Source organism: Sorex araneus, chromosome 7 (genome assembly GCF_027595985.1).
Source record: "Sorex araneus isolate mSorAra2 chromosome 7, mSorAra2.pri, whole genome shotgun sequence".
NCBI lineage: Eukaryota > Metazoa > Chordata > Mammalia > Eulipotyphla > Soricidae > Sorex > Sorex araneus.
In genome coordinates this window covers 18,299,431-18,313,078 of record NC_073308.1, presented here as the reverse complement: position 1 = coordinate 18,313,078, position 13,648 = coordinate 18,299,431, and the positions used below count along the sequence as shown (strand labels likewise).

Sequence of the window (13,648 nt, the reverse complement as noted above, 5' to 3'; positions counted from 1 at the left end):
TCCACGACACTGGAGCCAACGGTATCTTCAAAGCTGACATGCCACTGGCCAAGCAAGTGAAAACAGAGATAAATAAATGGGACTACCTTAAACTAAGAAGCTTCTGCACCTCAAAAAATACTGTGACCAAAAATACAAAGACAGCCTACGAAATGGGAAAGGATATTTACCCAATACCCATCCGATAAGGGGTTGATATCAAGGATATACTGGTTGAACTCCACAAGAAGAAAACTGCCGACCCAATCAAAAAATGGGGTGATGAAATGAACAGAAACTTCCCCAAAGAAGAAATCCGAATGGCTGAGAGGCACATGAGAAAATGCTCGACATCACTAATCATCAGGGAGATGCAGACCAAAACAACAATGAGATACCATCTCACACCACAAAGACTGGCCCACATCCAAAAAAACAAAAGCAACCGGTGTTGGCGTGGATGTGGGGAGAAAGGGACTCTTCTTCACTGCTGGTGGGAATGCCGACTGGTTTCAGTCCTTTTGAAAAACAATATGGACGATTCTCAAAAAGTTAGAAATTGAGCTCCCATTTGACCCAGCAATACCACTCCTGGGAATATATCCCGGAGAGGCAAAAAGGTATAGTAGAGATGACATCTGCATTTCCATGTTCATTGCCGCACTGTTTACAATAGCCACAATCTGGAAAAAACCGGAGTGCCCAAAAACAGATGACTGGTTAAAGAAACTTTGACACATCTACACAATGGAATATTATGCAGCTGTTAGAAAACATAAAGTCATGAAATTTGCATATAAGTGGATCAACCTGGAAAGTATCATGTTGAGTAAAATGAGTCAGAAAGAAAGAGACAGACATAGAAAGGTTGCACTCATATGTGGAATATAATGTAACTGAGAAGTACAAGTTGGCAATGATGCAACTTCTGGCAGATATTTCTCTGGACTTAGTTACTAAAATACTAAAATACAGAAATCCAGAACCTCACGACCGCTATTATGGCCACACGACCTCATATCTCTTCATTCTCAGCAATGGAAAACAAATTATCAAATGCTTCCTTTCCAGCAGGTCCAACTCTGGGGTGGGGAAAACTCCAAACAATAATAATGAGTTTTTTGTTTGAATGTAATCAAAGTAAAGAGAAAGCAAAGTGAAATTTATCGCCACACAGGTGGGGTAGGGGACTGGGAGGGTGGGGGTGGGAAGGAGGTTTACTGTGGTTCTTGGTGGTGGAATATGTGCACTTGTGAAGGGATGGGTGTTTGAGCATTATGTAACTGAGACTTAAGCTTGAAAGCTTTGTAACTTTCCACATTGTGATTCAATAAAAAAATAAACAAATAAAAATAAAACGTATTTTGATTAGACTGCAAAAACCTTTTAAGCTTTTATGTGTCATATTATATTATGAAATATAAGTAATACTGTACACATTACAGGACTTATATAAAATAAATATTAAAGAAGATTATAAAAAAGAGTAATCCCTGATCTTAGAGCCAGAAGTACATATTGTATACCAATAGGTATGACCCAAAACACCAAAGAAAATTTTTTAGATATTAAGGCACAGTGATAGTTACCCATAGTTGAGTTTCAAGCATACAGTGTTCTAACTCCAATCCCATCACTGGTACCAAGTTCCCTCTACCAGTGTCCCTGGGTTCCCTACCACAACCCAACCCCCACGCATAGAAGCCTGTCTCCTAAATAGGCACAGCTTTAAGCTCGGTTGTTGTAGATTTGTGGGGGTGGTGGGAGGGATGCTGGGACCATTGGTGGTGGAAAATGGGTACTGGTGGAGAGATGGGTACTTGATCATTGTATGACTGAAACGAAAGCACGAAAGTTTGTAAGCCTGTAACTGTACCTCACGGTGATTCACCACTAAAGAAAAAAAACAAAACCTCTGTAATGGATTTGATGTCTTTAATCTATTGCATTTCGATGATTTAAATGTGAAGTTCTGTCTCAGGCCTATCTGATCTGTGGCAATGACATTGAGTAGGAAATAAAGGCGCTGAAGAGGGTCCTACAGGATCTGGTTCATCCCAACACAGTCCACACTTCAACATCTTGTTGAAGGATTTCTCAATGCTGTGAACTCACTGCTTTTGGAGAAACTTATCCACTTATGGGCCATGTATTTATCAGGACTATTCCTTTTCTTAGACTTACAATTGCCATCAGCCAGTCTAAATGATAGTGCTAGTGCCTTGTACTCACACAATCATTTCAGTTTTTCAAATATTTGGTGTCCATACAGCCTTCCCCAACAGGTGTGGTGGGCCTGGTGACCCTTTCGTTTATCTGTTCTCGGAAAGGAGAAAAGTCTGGAGCACCTTCCCTGGGTTACTAAAGACCTGAAAGGGAAGTTCTTACCCTCCACATACCACTGGGAGAGCTTCCCAGAACTGTACTTTGCACTCAGGAACAGGTTTAAAACTCCTTTTCTTCTCTCTGTCAGGCTCCAGCCACTGTTGGTGGCTTCCTCTCTCAGCTGCCTCTTCCTCTCGGGCACAGGAGGCTCCTCACTCCTTGTCAAGGCCATTTCCAACATTCCTCTTAAAATATGTTTTTCAGCCTGCTCTGGATATAGTCTAGCAGAATGTAGGAACATACAGAGCATGCCAAGTGTGTGGGGTGTGCCTGTGTTGCCTTTGTTCTGGTCAATCTTTTAAATACAAACTATTTACTTTTGGCAGCAGCTGCATCACACCCTTGAGTCAGAATAAACTTTTTGTAAAGTAAGACCTTTGTTCTTACACAAACCGTGAAGTCAGAGTTTCCACCCCAAATCCTTTCAGGAATGACATGGAAAAAGAGAAATACAAAGACAGAGAGACAAAAAAAAAAAAAAAAAAAAAACAAAGACAGAGAGACAGGGAAAGGGAGAGAGAAAGAAGGAAAGAAAGAAAGAAAGAAAGAAAGAAAGAAAGAAAGAAAGAAAGAAAGAAAGAAAGAAAGAAAGAAAGAAAGAAAGAAAGAAAGAAAGAAAGAAAGAAAGAAAGAAAGAAAGAAAGAAGAAGGAAGGAAGGAAGGAAGGAAGGAAGGAAGGAAGGAAGGAAGGAAGGAAGGAAGGAAGGAAGGAAGGAAGGAAGGAAGGAAGGAAGGAAGGAAGGAAGGAAGGAAGGAAGGAAGGAAGGAAGTATCACTTTGGTCTATATTTATGCATTTCCTTTATTTTAACCCTTAAATGAGAATTATACATCTCTCTATTCATTTTTAATTTCTCCTTTGAGCTTGGTTTTCAGCCTTCAGGAACCTCTCTGAATCTTAAATTTGCTCTGCAGCCTATAAGCTATTCCTCTTAGTCACAAAGTACTAGCCACTAGGCATTAAAGTCTCATCAAATTACACCCAGTCAAAGCCATTGCTTGCTTGCTACCAAGTCTTTGAACACCTCTTTGCTCATCGCCCTGATTCTTTAATGAACACACTCTGGTATGTTATATTCAAGATAAATAAACTAGCTTGGGTTTTCTGGATCTGAGATTTTTGTTGTTTACAAAGGGGACTAATAAGCACCTCTCATATATTTGTTGAGTGAATTGAATGACAGAGTAGGCATAGGTCCTATCATGCTCCTTGGTATTCAATAGTTGTGAATAATGATTATTGTCGTGTTTCCTGCTATGTCAAAATCTCTCCCAAATGTGTCTACCCTCTAGGTAATAATCTCCAGATTCCTTCCATTAATCCTTAGACCATAACCTATCACCGGCTTATTATCTTAAACTCACCTCTCATCCCTGGAAGGCAAATCTAAACACTACCCCTAAAACTTGCATTACCTGCTCTAAACTCTGTTTTAGAATGCTTACCAGAGTTCCATCCTCACTTCACCCTAAAGACAAACTAAAATTTCAAAACTTGCTATTCTTCAGTCGAATTTTTCAATGAAATGATTGTTGTCACTCTAAAAATCTAAAACTGTCCTTTCTTCCACCTTTTTCTCCACCCATTCATGAAGCATACAGCATTGAATCCTGTATATATTTGAATGCCACATTCTCCCAATGGGATTTCACCAGTGGCAACCTCTTAAGTTGGGAGAAACAAATTCATTTAAACAGCCAACAACCAACGTGGATGGACTTGGAGAGTATCATGTTGAGCAATATAAGTCAGAGGAGAAGGACAAATCGAATTATCTCACTTATCTGTGGTATACAGAGAAATAAATACAAGGTGTAGACAATATCAATTAGTAATAAACCATTAGCACTGAATTGCAGATCTGAAGCTACCAGACTCAGGGGTTGTAGTTGGTTAGGGGAACTGAAACAATACAGGTGATTGGTGAATGGTCCTGAACATACAGGTGGTGTTAAAGTGAGGTCACTATTTTGCACCAAAATCATAATGGTTAATCAACAGTGGGGTGAAAGGTGAGGAGAATGAAGATTGAAAGAGAGGTGACACAATAACAGTGGTGGAGGACCATGGGCATTCTGGTGGGGGTGGGGTGCAATAACTTTGTAAGTCAATATTAAAACTTAAACACTATCATAACCATATTACCAAAACCATAATAAAAATAAAATAAATCTCTATCAGCCCTATTTGATATTAACAAATAGGTTAAGGAACATTTATTACAAATTCCATTTCAGTTCCTTTATGGAGAAGAAGTCTGAGTCACTCTCAATGGTGCTCATGGGCAATTTCTGGCACTGCCCTCAGGTGACCATATGCATCGTCGGGAACTAGAACCAGGTCACAGCTGCTACAGCAATATGCAAGGCAAATCCCTCACCTCCTGTTTTCCCCCTCTGGTCCTGTGATTCCATTTTAGAAAAAAATTGAATTCCTAGGTTGAAATCTTGGTATTATCAACAGGTGATCTACAGCCAGACCACACTCATGAAGACAGTCTTGGCTTATTGAGAAGAGAAATGACTAATTCTACAACAAATCACACCAACTCTCATACTCTGGAAGATTTTCACTAACTGTGGGAGCGTTCGCCCTTTGTGGCATAGTAATACACCTACATGACTAAAGAGTTGAGTAAGGTACATCAATCTGTTGTTCATCCATTCAATAGCTACTGAGCATCTCATCTGACCTGAGTCCTCATTGACCCATGCATTGGAATCATTTTTTAGCTCACTTCCTCAGTTGAGCTCTACAAATATCAAGAGATGACTGTGAGCAAGACATTCCACCGACCTATATTTTTCCACCCTAAATCCTTTCTGGAATGTCATGGAGTAAAGATACAACAAGATGGCTCCTGATGTTACCAGAGTTTATGCTATTGTAAGAGAATACAGAGTTCTCAGCAAAAATTACAACAGTGCATTCACAGGGGACAGTGAGGTCACCAAGACCAGGCATCTGCCCCATTCCCCTGAGGTCAAGGAACATTTCCTGGAGAAAGGAGAGAGAGAAAAAACAATGATCTACCTCCCCCATCCATTCCCCACAGAACTGGCAAGGGATCCTGAGTACTAAAAGAACACAAGCCTGCTAATAGAGATGCATTAGATTAGGTAGAGGACAGAAAAAAATGTATCTTCCCTTTTTCATTATATCCTTATCCTTTTACTCCTCCAGGCCCTTTTCTCCTAAGTGTGGTGGAACTTGATTTATAAAATGTTTGCTTGACAGGTGTCTTGATAGATGTAGATGTCCATCTAGATGCAGGTCCACATATTGATGATATCTTTCTACACTATATATCAAAGATATAAGTAGAGATGCTATGGATATAGATTATATATTATTACATAGCTATATTATATCTACATAACTAGGTCAAAAAGGATAGAATCACCTGTGTAAGCAATTTCACGCTATATTTTGCCCCATTACTTATATTTTATTGTGAGAAAAGGATGTGAAGTGAAAAGGCAACAAAGTGAACTGAGTAATAGAGCTTGGGCCCCTTTTGAGACTCAGAACCAGGTCAGTGGCTGTGACTGCACTAAGCCAGAGCTCTTTGCTCCTGTTGCACACAGCCTCTGGGAACAACACTGGGTCACTGCACAATTCTTTCAGAAGGGGCTCACAGACCCATGCTTGTCTGTCTCCTTCTACCACCACATGCTGCCATCACCAGGGCTCCCTTGTAGCCGCACCTTCTAAGAAGTCCTGAGTCACTCACAGTACCAAGGGCTTGGCCAGAGTGCAGGAGCCTGCAGTCCACTCCTGGGAACAGAGACACATCAGAAAGAATCGCTCATGGAGCTCAGGGGACAGCATTATCACACCACTATGACAGCCTTTTGCCTTCCCCGCACACTGAGAGGAGCCTATATGACACAGATTCATGGGCAATAATGATAAAACAGGGCAAACACAGATCTTTAGCGACTTCAGTGGAAATGTCACGGGATACCATACACACACACACACACACACACACACGCCAACCCCCCCACACACACCCCAAAATTATGAAACCAAAATTATTAAAACATCTTATAATTTCTCTATTATTTCCTTCCCTTTATTCTTTCCCTACAACTGGGTGTTTGTGATATCAGACCGCGCATATAAACCGGTAAATCAATTCTGTGGGTCCAGGGAATGAAGGGGGCCTTTGTGTAAACAGAAGGTCTCTGAGGCAGCAGCCCTGGAGCCTTAAGCAGCCCGTCCTATAGAAATCACACAGCAGGAGGCGCGACCAGACCAAAGTCTGTGTGTGCATGCCAGGAAGCAACATGACAGTCAATGAAAGAATTGAGAGGAAAACTAGGTCAAGAACTGAAGTCAAGTCAGTCCTGGGGCCAAACCACATAGCCTCATGCTTTTGGATTTTTGAGAATAACCCAGTTGTTTGCTGTTGTGAGAGGGGACTAAATTTCCTCAAGACAACAAGCATTTTGGGGACTTTCTGATTTTCTACTTTAATGTCCTCTTCCAATTCCACTCTGTGTGACACCAGCACATACATATTGAGACACTCTTTGCACCTTTCTTCACCTTCAAGATCATATATTTTGATCTTGTTTGTTATTTTGATCACATAGCTTCTACAGTAATTTAAGTCTTTTCTCACATTCAGCTGACCACTGGAATTTAGAAAGTGACTCTAAAGTAACAAGTCTAAAGAAAATAGAAGTTATGAGCTGAGTTTTTCTTTACAAACAAGGTGTCTCAAGAATATAGGTATTTTTAAATTTATTATCTGATTTTTTACAGCACAGTTATTATTCACTTAACCAGAATGAGAGCTGAATAAGTAACAGAAAATGGAAATGTATTTCTTTCTTCATACTTATGGAGATATCACTGGAATAACTGTAGAGGAATTTCCAACTCTCCACTAATGAAAGATGGATAATTCTCAAAAGAGTTCCCTCACGACCTTGCACACTAATTTTCACAATGTTCCTTGGACTGGATTCTTATTTGGGAATTTTCCTTAAACTTACTCAGAGGCATTGTTGGACATCTTTTCTGCATCACGCACTGTTGTAAAAGTTTATCTCTAGAGGGGAGAGCCTATCCTATAGGAGAGAAAAGTAGAGCTGGTCGAATAGAGCAGCCAGGAAGAATAGAGAAGAGAAAGTGCAATGGAGATAGAGACTAGGAAGGACCAGAGAGAGGGACTCTGAGCAATTATGTGGGGGGGGGGGTGTGAGGGGGGGAACAGTATTATTTCTCTGAGCAGTAAGATTCCAAGAAAGTTGACAGGAATGAAAATATGGATCCTTATGGGTAGCAGAAAAAAATCCACAGTGGCTAGAGGGAACAGGTCTGAGGAGAGAGTTCTAGAAGCTAGTAGGTTAAAACATGGAAGGCTGCCAAGTTATTCTTTGCTCCCTGGGATGCTCATTAGCCACCAAAGGAAATCAACAATATGCACCAAGATAGTGGAACATAACCTCCAAAGAGGCCCTGAACTGAATCCTGGGATAGTCACTGAGAACCCAGCCCCCATAAAACAGGGTCTAGAGGAAGTTTTTAATGTTAAGGGATTTTGAGAGGTTCATAAATTAAAGAGACTGTTATAAAACTTCAAGTTCAATGCTTTCAACACTATCAAGATAATAAGAATTAATAAGCATTGAGTAGGCCAATATTGTCCATTCATTCTCTCTACTTTTCAAATTGCTTTTCAAAAAAAATAACATTAGGAAAGGGGGGAGGGAGATTGTTCAAGGGGTAAAGTACATGATTTGCATGCAAAAGCCCTGGGCTCAATCCCCTACACCACATGGTACCCTGAGCACCACAGGATGTACCTTTGTCTTCCAATAAATCATTTTTCAAAAGGGAAGATAATTTTACTCACATTTTACTGATGCATAAATACCTCAGACATATACCTCCTCACAGGGACACAGGAGAGTTGCACCCCCTAACAAGGACACTGGAAAGATGTCTCTCCCCACAGGGACATGTGACAGATGAACCTCCTCATGGGAACGCAGATAAATGAGTATCCTCCCAGGGATACAGGACAGATGGGCCACCTCATAGGGATACTGGAGCAATGCTCCTCACAGCTGTACCTCAAGATCACAGGAGGTACAAGTGAACCAGAGCTTCACCTCCAGAGCCACCTTTCCTGTGCTCAAATTCCAGTCAGGCCTCTTCTAGATCCATGATCTGGGAAAGTTCTGGGCCTCTGTTTCCTCAGTAGTCAGATAATCAAAGTTAATATTACCTCAGAGGGCTATTACTTTATATTATTATAAAGCCTAAATCCAGCACTTAAATAGCACCAGGGCCACAATGAGTCTCTGTGCTGGAAATGAGTATTGGTGCTTGGTCATTACACAAAATGAGCATAAACTTTGAGTGACTACAGGATGATGCACAGCTTTTAGAAAGGAGTGGGGAAGAGCTAAAGGTCACATTCTTTGGGGATTCCATCTGCTCACAAGGTTAAGAGACACTGGGTTAGCATAGAACCTATTACAAATCATAATACAGTTTCTTTATGAGGCCAACATGCACCTCTGTTGGTTGAAGAAAACCTGAGATATTAATAGTCTGGTACAAACACAGTTTAGATCACAACTCCTGGCTCTTTTTTCCCCCCTTTTATATTTATTTTTTAGAGCAACAAGCTTTTATTCCATCAATAGGAGCACAGAAAAAGCAGAAAACAAATATAGGATACAGCACAAGTTGTGTGGTGCCTCGAGAGCCAGAGATTCTGAAACATAAACTATAAAGCTACATAGACATTCCATAGTTCTCTGTGGCCAGCAGTGAGAAATTGGAATCCTTATTCTTTAATGAGAATTAGGAGGAAAATAGACTTTCAAAGTGGATCACCTGGCTCTTTTTTCAAGTGGATTACTATACCCAGTGTGTCTCCAACGTGGCGCCAGCTTCGGGATCAGTTTTTAGGGGATGGTATGCTCTAAAGTTCTGCACAAGAGCAGCACAGTTTAACTTCTTCTTTTCAGCAGCACTTTTTGCAAGTCTAATTGAACAGACAGTCCGCGTTTTTGGCTGACCTCTTTTCATTTTACACACCCTTGGGCAATAGGAGAAATGAAAGCTGAACTCTGTGTGTTTGTGTGTGGGGTGCCTTTGCATGCAGCATGTACACGGGTTTGAAATTAGGGGAAAAGGGGGCAATTTTCTTTAACCCCATCAGTGCTGCAGTCCCTGCAATGACAGAAATCTTGGTTTCATTTAGTATTTTTTTCAAAAGAAGGCCCTGGCCCTGTAAAGCCACAGGATCCCATTAAGATAGCCCCAGGTGCACCGCTCCCCCACTGAAATCTTTGCCTAATTTTGTTCCATAGATATCATTTCACCCTTTGGACCTAAAATTTGAAAATTATACCATATTTATTACACAGCCTCAGGACAGAAGTAAATAGCTGTAAATGACCTTAGGATTCAGTCACTAAACTGCATTTAAAATGAGATTTCAGTACATTTGACACACTGGTTATTCTAAATGCAAATTGAACTTGGCATTAAAATGAGAGTCAGAGAAAGCACAGCTGCCTTTTTTTTAAGCTATCATTCACCAAAGTTCTGAAGGTGTCTGAGACAAAGAGAGAGTTCTCTGGTCAAGGCCACAGGGACATCAACTAAAGTTGATGCTCTCTCTCACCAAAGTGAACTGCCCACTGCTTCTCCCAAGGCCATAAAACCTAAACTTCCTTTGAAATCAAGAGTTGACTTTATTCCCATGCAGTTATTTTCTTCCAAAGAATAGGGGTCCAGGCACAGACTAAGCTCTCCGGGCTGGCAGACACCAACACGTGTGCCCTCCCCCGGGAAAATGTGAGATTTTTCTCCCAACACTTCATAATGGGTGAACCCCATCAACACCATTGCCTCCACAAAGGCTTATTTTTTGCATGATTTTGCCTTCAGTCTGGGCTCAAAAATTCATCTTAAAAATGACCCACAGGGGCACTGGAGTGGGCAGCGCCAGCCCAAACTCCAAATGGCCCCGGCCGCCAGAAGTCCTGCCCTTGACCCACCCTCGGCGCCATCTTGCCACATTGAACAGAGAAGAGGCCAGGCAGTCTGGTGAGCAACGCGGCCGGAGAAATGCTCCGGAAAGGAATCCGGGCCAACAACATCAGGGATCCAGACGGAGGAGGTACAGCTGGGACGCCTTCTCCAAATGGAGCCCTGGCAACACTGAGCAGCAACTAACACGGCTCCGGGTTGCGGGACTGGAACACATCCGAGCCGCGCGACCTTTTCCAAAAACTGAAAACATACAATCTTTTAATGACAAACCAATTATCAAATGCTTCCTTAGTAAGGCTGTCTTTCTTGGGGGGAAACTCCAACAACAATAGTGAGTTTTGTTTTGCAATATGGAACGTAATCAAGGTAAAGAGAAAATGAAGTGAAATTCATCAGTTATACAGTGGGGGGTGGGGGGCGGGGGGTATACTGGGGATTCTGGTGGTGGAATATGGGCACTGGTGAAGGGATGGTGTTTGAATATTGTATAACTGAGACATAAACCTGAAAACTGTGTATCTTTCCACATGGTGATATAATAAAAATTAAAAAAAAATTAAAAAAAACAACTTCTAAAAAAAAAATGACCCACAGGCAAAATTTGCAGGTGATGCAGAGGGTTCTTCCTCTTGGAGAGATTCAAGACACAGATTTTCATATCCAATGCGGCATGACACGGAAAGCGGGATTAACATAGTGAGTGCCTAACTCTTCATCCTCATTTTCAGTCACACTAGGTTAACTAAAGGATTAAGAAAACCTGACCCCACATCATACACCACACCTTGGGTTGAACTCTACACCAACACTGTCTCCGAAATACAGATGCAGTTGGTAAATTTCCAAAAGTTAGCATGTACTAGGTAATGCTCAAAAGATCATCCTGACACAATTCAAATTCTGCACATACAAACCTGTGCCTATCTATCAGAATCAGATATATTCGTATGTCTCTCCAATCTATACTGTCCTCAAAGGAACCTCTTGATTCAGGTTCACTCCCTGGATTTGATTGCTTGCCCAACCAAGATTGCAGCTATCCACCAATTTTTCAACTCCCCTTCCTTTTGAAGGAAGTTTTGGAGCATTTTGCAGGGTTCTCCATATATTGCTTTAGGAGAACCCTGGGTAGGTCACTATTTGTAGTAAGTCTGTCTATACCCCATATCATTCAGACACCATTTGCACATCATGTCCACTCCTCCACCAGACCCAAGCAACTAGAAGGTAGAGAATAAATCTGTATGATTCACTTCATCCATTGAGCCAATGCTAGAAAGTATTCACTCAGAGATTACTGACTTCTATTCTACAAAGTGTATACGTGGAAGTGTTGTTCAGACAATTCTAGAGATAAGGCCGTTTCTTTCTGTCTTGGAAACTTGACCTCCTAAGTCTCATCAAAAGTCTGGTGACTTTTGCAGGAAAACAACATGGAAATGTCCTAAGATTAGTTAGAGAACCAAGGGGTTCATCTGGGCTACACCTTCCAGTTATCCCATTCCAGCTCCCATCACATGGACAAAGTCATTCTAGAGCCTCCATGTCAGTCAACTGTCACCTTTAATACCATCAAAGAGCACCAGTCAAAATCCCACAGATTAGCCATACCTGATCCAAGTTCCTGTCCTACCCCATACAATCCAGGGTAATAAAATCACAAAATAAGAGGGGCCATAGAAGTTTGGCATTGCAGTAAAGATTTCATGGACACATGACCACAGCATACATCTTATGAATCCTAGAAGTGATAATATTGACTGTGCAGTATGAGTTGCCTAATGAGAAAAATCTTTACATATCTGTTTTCCAACATCCCCAAAGATCAGCACATCCAAGCATGAGTATTATTGGACAGTCTCATGGGGTGAGGACATAGATACTCTTAATATCTGTTCTCCATGCCTCTTTCTTCCTTTGGAGAACCTACCCAACTTCTAGGTGGGTTGTCCCTACTAATATTTGTTACATTAAGTCTGAAAGACATTCCTCTTTCCCATTTTCTTCCCCTCTCAATAGCTCTGGGAATTATTTTATTCATAAATACAAGACACGTTTCATCAAAGCAGGTGTCCAGATGGACAGAGAACTGTGCTAACTGCTGTAGGTTGAGAGACATTGCCACAACATGAAAATTTTATCTAAGGCTATTCTAATCAATGTTTCTTTTGCATAAGTCTTTAAAAAAATATAGTCAGAATGACCTTTTTCATATTTTCCCTCCTCTTTCCCTTCATTTATCATTGTATGTTATCTCTCCTTTCTCTCTCCAATACTAGTTGCATTTGAAATCATGCCTGGACTATAAGCTTTTTGGATAACATAGCTCTTTTTTTATTTTATTGAATCACTGTGAGATAGTTACAAGCTTTCATGTTTGAGTTACAATCACACAATGATCAAACCCCTATCCCTCCACCAGTGCACCAGTGCACCACCAATATCCCCGGTATATGCCCCCTTTCCCACCCTTCTCCTGCCTCCATGACAGACAATATTCCCCATACTCTCTCTCTACTTTTGGGCATTATGGTTTGCGATACAGATACTGAAAGGTTATTATGTTTGCTCTTACATAACACAAGGAAGAAAGAAATGGATCAGTAAGATTTCACTTTATTGCCTTTTATTGGTGCTCTATTCTGCAGGAAAAGGAGATCCATGAGAACCCCAACTTCCAATGCCAACACAGAAGCTGGGAGCACCAATTTCTACTGCAGAGATAATCAGCTAAGACAAAAATCTAGACTAGAAAAATTGAAAGCACACAATACTCGCTGGATCCTTTCAGCTGGTATTCTTTGCCTAGAAAGAGTCCCTGGCTATATTTCATGGGACAAAATGATGAATAAAATCCAGGATAAATGATTCCCAATGGAGGGCTAGAGAAATAGTACAGGAGATGAAGCACTTGCCTTACATGTGGCTTATATAGCTGATCCCTATTTGATCCCTGGCACCAATTATGATCCTCTGAGCCTCACCAGTGATCCTTGAGCATAGAGCCAGGGATAAGCCCTGTACACAGCTAGATGTGATTCCCTTCCCAAAGAGAAGGGGAAAGGATGACACGGTATCACCTAGAAAGTTTTCAAGCCCCCATCTGTCCAGGGGGAATGAGAATTTCCAGGAAGGGTAACTAACTGTGGCGATTTCTTGCTGTGGCCATTGAGTTCCTCCAGAGCTGCCATCATATACACACTTAAACTCCTGGCTTAAACTTTATGCACTGAGAAATCCTAATAAGTCATCCACA

The 13,648-nt window shown here is 41.2% G+C and overlaps 1 protein-coding gene across 3 annotated transcripts in view; it reads right to left on the bottom strand.

The window, feature by feature from the left end:
* TGFB2 (transforming growth factor beta 2) overlaps window positions 1-13,648 on the bottom strand; it is an 83,459-nt gene that overhangs the window by 18,652 nt on the left and 51,159 nt on the right. The window lies entirely within an intron of this gene.